This window comes from Tursiops truncatus, chromosome 2 (assembly GCF_011762595.2).
Source record: "Tursiops truncatus isolate mTurTru1 chromosome 2, mTurTru1.mat.Y, whole genome shotgun sequence".
NCBI lineage: Eukaryota > Metazoa > Chordata > Mammalia > Artiodactyla > Delphinidae > Tursiops > Tursiops truncatus.
In genome coordinates this window covers 112,313,648-112,319,647 of record NC_047035.1, presented here as the reverse complement: position 1 = coordinate 112,319,647, position 6,000 = coordinate 112,313,648, and the positions used below count along the sequence as shown (strand labels likewise).

Genomic DNA, 6,000 nt, shown 5'->3' with positions numbered 1-6,000 from the left:
GCCTAAACAGACTAAGACATCATCTTTTTTCTCCTTCTTTTCCTTCTCCCCTATCTATCTATCTAATCATTCAACAAAATACTTACTGAGCTCCTACTATCTTCCAGGTCATAGGAAAAGCCCAAGACAAGCGTTTTTGAAGACCCCAGGGACCAACACTTGAATAACCTCCCAGAACTTATTAAAAATGCAGATTCCAGGCCCCTCTTCCAGGAATTCCAATCCAGCAGCTACTATTCATTAAGCACTTCCTAGGTACTAGGCAAGGTATGTAATAGCATCTAATCTTTACAGTATCCATTCCAAGGGGGATGATTATTCTTCCGATTTTACAGAGGCAGCTCAGAAAAGTTGAATAGCTTCCCCAAAGTCACATCTATTAAGGGGTAGGATTCTAACCCAGATCCATCTGAACCTAAAATCGGTGCTCTATCCATCATACTGCTCTTAGTTCAAAACACTACCCCAGTTCTGATGCCAGCCCAACAACTGGCAATGTACCCAGTTAGTTAGGCTGATAATGGTTTTCCTTTCAGTGGACTTGATTTGGGTCTTCCTCGGATATTTTCTCTGGCCGGAAGCATTTGGCCCCAAAATCCAGTGTCTGCAGGAGGAAGTCTAAATTCAAGGGTTGGCATTCAAGGCTCTATACAATTGAGCTTCCTCTTATTTTATCCCTTTCAGATCCCTGCACAAACTCTGGGGCCAAGTTGGTCTGCCCTCCATCTTTTGAATGCCAAGAGGTTGTTATAATGGAGGAAGATTCTTTCATCTTTTCCAAGGCCAGCCTTTCCACACACTCTGGATCCTATTTCCTTACCTTCAAGGACAATCCTTTCTTTTCCCTGTGTGATTAATCTCCTCTCTTTCTACAGTATCTCTTCAGCAGGTGAAATGCTCTAAGGTCTCCGGTCTTTAAAAACTCCTCCTTGAGCCTGCATTTCCCTCCAGCTATTGCATCATATCTCATCTCCTCTTATCAGCCAGACTTCTCAAAAGAGTGTTTTCCAATGCAACACTTCCCATTCATTCTTCTGCCTCCTACTGAAATTGTTCACATCAAGGTCACCAATAACTTTCATGCCGACAAATCCAAAAGCTTTCCTACTCTCACCTAAACTCTCTGCAGTGTTTGGCATAGTGGACTACTCCCTTCTTTATTAAATACTTTCTTCCCTTTACTTCTGACTCATCTGAGGGTCAACTGCAGATGACAGAATCCACCCTAGCTAGCTTAGGCAGAAAGAGATTTAATAGGGAGAGTCCAGTGCTTATAAAAGCATTGGAAAGGTTGGAGAGGCAGCTGGAGACTGTCACCCTCCACATCTGATCCAGCAGAAACACCTCTGAGAAGAACACTGAAGAACTGGCCTGTCACAGGAGCTGCTGCCTCTGCCATGGCTGGGATGCTGCAACTGGGTCCATTTTGCCCCTGCTGTAGTCCATGCCAACTGAAGGAATGCTCCATACCTGCCTCTCAACACTCACAAAGTTAGGGACTCCCAGGACGCTCTGCTACAACTGTTCCAAAAAACCAAATGCCCGCATGGCCATGCTTGCCAGGAGGTGCAACAGATATGTGCTATGTCCCGTCTTCCAAACTGTGAGTTAGTGTACCTGCTTGGAGAAAGCTAGGTCACATGCAGATCCGAGCTGGAGGGGAGCATGGGTATAATATTCTTTGGCTTCCCATCCTCTTTGTGGGCAGGAAGGCTCATTGCAAGGAGGTGGGAATGAAACTGAATGAGCCACAGCTTCTCTGTGGGAATGAAACTGAATGAGCTACAGCTTCTCTGATACCACCATATTCTAATTTTCATCCTTCCACAGAGTCCAATATTTCTCAGTCTCTCTGTTCAACTGACCTCTATATATCAAAGGGCTTCAGACATTGATTCTGGGTCCTCTGCTTTTTCTCTATCCTCTCCCTAGTGATCTCTCCCAGCCCCATAGCTTTTTAAAAAAAAAAAAAAAATTATTTATTTATTTATTTTTGGCTGTGTTGGGTCTTCGTTTCTGTGCGAGGGCTTTCTCTAGTTGCAGCGAGCAGGGGCCACTCTTCATCGCGGTGCACGGGCCTCTCACTGTCGCGGCCTCTCTTGTTGCGGAGCACGAGCTCCAGACGCACAGGCTCAGTAGTTGTGGCTCACGGGCCTAGTTGCTCTGTGGCATGTGGGATCTTCCTAGACCAGGGCTCGAACCCGTGCCCCCTGCATTGGCAGGCAGATTCTCAACCACTGCGCCACCAGGGAAGCCCCCCAGCCCCATAACTTTTAATCTCCCATTTTGATGAGTCCCATTTGTGTGTCTCCAGCCCTGTGTCCTTCTTGACCTGAATATCTAAGAGCATGCTCCAAACAGAACCCAGGATCTCAGTAAAACACAGCATCATCATCCTACTGCTTCAACCCAAAACCCAGGAGACATCCTGATACCTTGCTTTCTTTTCCTCTCAGTGGTATATCCTGAGCAAGTGATGTCACTGCATCCTCCAAAAAAAACCCCACTGCATCACAGAGATTTCCCCTGGCCTCCCTATCTAAAGAAGCCTCCTCCCTACCTATTTTTCTCTGTTATATCAACCTACTCCTTAAATTCTCTTTTTAATTTATACGTTTACTAATTTGTTGACTGTCTCCCCTTCTAGAATATAAACTTCATGGAGGCAGGAACATCACCTATCTTATTTCCCATTATCCCTCTAATGTTTAGAGCAGGGCCTGGCACATAATTGTTGCTCAATAAATATTTGTCAAATGAACAAGTGAAAGAATAAATGAATGATGACATGATCACGAAGGCCCCTTCCAGTCTGAAATAGTCAGCCCGCTCAGAATGATCCAAATCTTACCCATTCATTAGTGCTCAGGCCAAGCCCCATCACCTTCAGGAAGTCAAGGATGGGATTCTCTTTCCCTCCTCTGCACCAGTCATTTGACACATGGCACGCATCTGGGTGTCAGCATTCTAACCACATTGCCCATGTTCTATCTTTTCATCTAGACTCTCTACTTGAGGGAAGGGCAGTTGCCATGACCTAGTAATAGCGTCCAGCATTTACATAGCTGTTCTTGAGCCATGGGAGGTAGACAAACCTTCTCCCTAAGTCTTATAACAGTTTCACTAGTGGGAGCTAGTTGCTGTCAGATGCCACTTGATAGAGGAGGCTCGGGAAGTTAAATGACTCACACAGGGTCACATATTAAATGACAGATCTGAGATTCAAATCCTGAAGCCCACTTCCTGCCTTATCTTTGGGTCTTCTGGGTCCTCAGGTTGGGTTCACAGTAGATGATCCATAAAGCCTTGTGAGATTGATGAGTAAGAGTGTGGGGTGGCAGAATGAACACTGTTCTAGAGAGCAGGAGACCCAGTTCATGCTTTGGGTAGCTCTGAGCAGGCCCTGCCACTCTCTGGGCCTTGGGGCCCCTTGGCAAAGGGAGTTGTTAGGTTGGATGATTTCTGAAGACTGCGGATTCATACTCTGGTACCCCAAGCAGCAACTCCTTGGAGAAAAGAATCTTTTCTTTCTCAGTTATATCCCCAGTGCTTGCAACAATACTAGGCACACAGTAGGTGCTCAATAAATACCTGTTGACAAATGAATCCTTCAACCCCTCCCTTCATCTTGGTAGGACGGATGTGCTGGAGCGAGGATTCAGCCTTCTCCAAGTTGCAGTTAAAGGTAAAACTGACCAGAGGGATATGGTGGTTGGTCTGGCATTGAGTGTGCTGGGCTCCACATGGTGGTTCCAGATCCAGGAGACTGCTGAGATCTTGGGAAGTATGGCAGCCTCCAGCCAGACCATATTTCCCTACCTGAATGAGCTGTTACCCAAGGCAGTAAAGATCCTTTGCCCTCCTCCGTGTCTCCATTTCTGGTCACTGCATAAGACATCCCTTCCTGGGCTGATGGCTACCAGCTCTGGCTCAACCTGTAATGCTGTCCACTCTAAATGACCCGGCGGAAGCAGCCTGGCATGCTGTCTGGCTTTCATTTTGTGGTCAAGTCCAAAAGCTCCAAATACATGTGACCCTGAGATGATAAAAGAAGATCAAAGGTTTCCTGGCAGGCAGGCCTGAAGGTTGCCTTCTTAAGTCCCTGCATCTGAGTGACCAAGGCAGAAGGTGAGAGCAGCCTTCTAATTCAGCCTGCGGTTTGCACACCCCCGAGGCTTTACTCTGGGATTTTGACACCTCACTTGGGAGCCTGCAGCAGGAGGTCCAGCCCTCTGGGAGGCTGGCAAACCACCACAACGGCTTGTCTCCCTGCTGAGGGACATAGAATCAGCCCAAAGGCTGGACAAAGCTCCTAGAGCGGCTCCCGTGGCAAACATCAAGGGGGGAGTTTACAATCCCTCGTAGGGGCCTGGTTGAGCTCTCTGGGAAGCCCTGGGCCATCCACCCAGAGGCTCCTCCCTCCTGCCTCTCTCTCCTCCCCTTTCACTTTCCCCCCTCTCCCCATCCTTTCCTCGGCCTTTGACTATGATTTTCTTTGAAGGAAGAAATTGTTTTGCCCCAGGAAACTCATTTATAGCAAAATAAGTGAAAGGTCTGGGCATCTTGCCCCACATGGGGCTCGTTTTCAGGTTATTGCCTTAGCGCGCCTTCATATGGCTCTCTGGAGCTTGGAACCTCTCCCTGCCAACATTACACCTGGTTTCAACTGGAGGGGAAAGGACTTCAGCTTTTCATCTTCTGGGCCTCTTTGTTATTACTGGAGCCAAGTTTTGGCCTGGGATCAGATAGGGGTGAGGGGTCTGGGAACTGGATCTGGAAAATGTCCCAGAGGCCGGGGAAAAGAAAGCTTCCCAGAGCCTTGGAGCGGCTGCCCCTCCTGGCTGGGGTGTGGCTGACCTGCAGCCAGACCAGCCTGGCGAAGGATGGAGCCTCTGGCCTTAGGGTCGTTGCTGATTTTGGATGCACGAGAAAAGACCTTCTTAGGCCTCTTGAGATGAGGAATTTTACGTGATTTGGCTTAAGGGAGAGATGCATAAAGATGTGAAAAAGCAAAAGGGTTAAGCTGGGAGAGAACCATATGCTAAATTTCCTGAGTAGAGAGATTGCTTTTGGGGATAGTTTATAGGTTAGTGGTTAATATTTCCTTAAAAGCTGGATTATTTCTATCCCTTATTTATTATTTTTTTAATGTTGCTTTGAGAAAAACCAAATTATCCTTTCGCATGCCTAAGAGGATTTTGTCTATCGTATGTTTCGGGATCTTTATGGTGTGCATATCTAGCAAAAACCATTTCCCATAAAAATACTAAGGGAGGGCATTTCAATGGAATTTTAAGCTTATTTAAAATTAATTGCAGATTCATTTCACTGCACATTCGTTGAGGGTTTTTCTTTTTTCATTATTAATATGAAGAAATGGTGAGAGCTCTGCCAAAAGTCTGAGAGGAGAAAGTGCTGCTATAAAAGTTTTCTAGAAGCAGCAGGCAGACATCTGCCTAAGGTATGCATTCTTGGGCTAACCAGGCTTTGGCCTGTCTCTGATTAAAGGGAGCCCACGGGCTCCATTGAGAGCCTGACTCGCGGGGCCTCCATCCTGCTTCCTGCTTCCCTCCCATCTCCTCTCCTGCCTGGGCAGCAAACAGCATCACAAAGAGGATACAAATGGCAGGTTCGGGGTCATGAAGAATTCAAAGATGGCAGAAAGCAGAGACTGGATGGCAGAAGAGTGGCGTGCCCGAGGGTGCAGGTGAGAGTGGGAAACAGATGCTTCATGGATTGTCACGAGGCAAAAGTCACATTGGCCCCTTAGCTCTGTGCTGAGTGTACCTGGGAACTTGGAAGGCTACCTACCAGCAGAAACGAGTTGGTCATTTGTGTTAGGCAGTCACTCGAAGGTCTCTGTGAGGAGACCATTGTAACTCAATTTAGTTTCCTTGAACTGCTGAGGCCCCAAAGATGTATGCATTGGAATTTGGTCTTGATAAGTCTATGGGTCCTGGAGATGAACAAAAGGCCTTGGTGGGCATCCAATTCACCTGC

The 6,000-nt window shown here is 47.0% G+C and overlaps 1 long non-coding RNA gene across 2 annotated transcripts in view; it reads left to right on the top strand.

Moving 5' to 3' along the window:
- Positions 1 to 273: 273 nt before the first annotated feature.
- Positions 274 to 6,000, top strand: part of LOC109552390 (uncharacterized) — a 51,409-nt gene continuing 45,682 nt past the window's right edge. The window contains exons 1-2 of one of the 2 annotated variants that reach the window (XR_012330194.1): positions 274 to 3,685; positions 5,597 to 5,707. This is a non-coding gene — a long non-coding RNA (uncharacterized lncRNA). The other variant, XR_012330195.1, reaches the window with a different exon arrangement.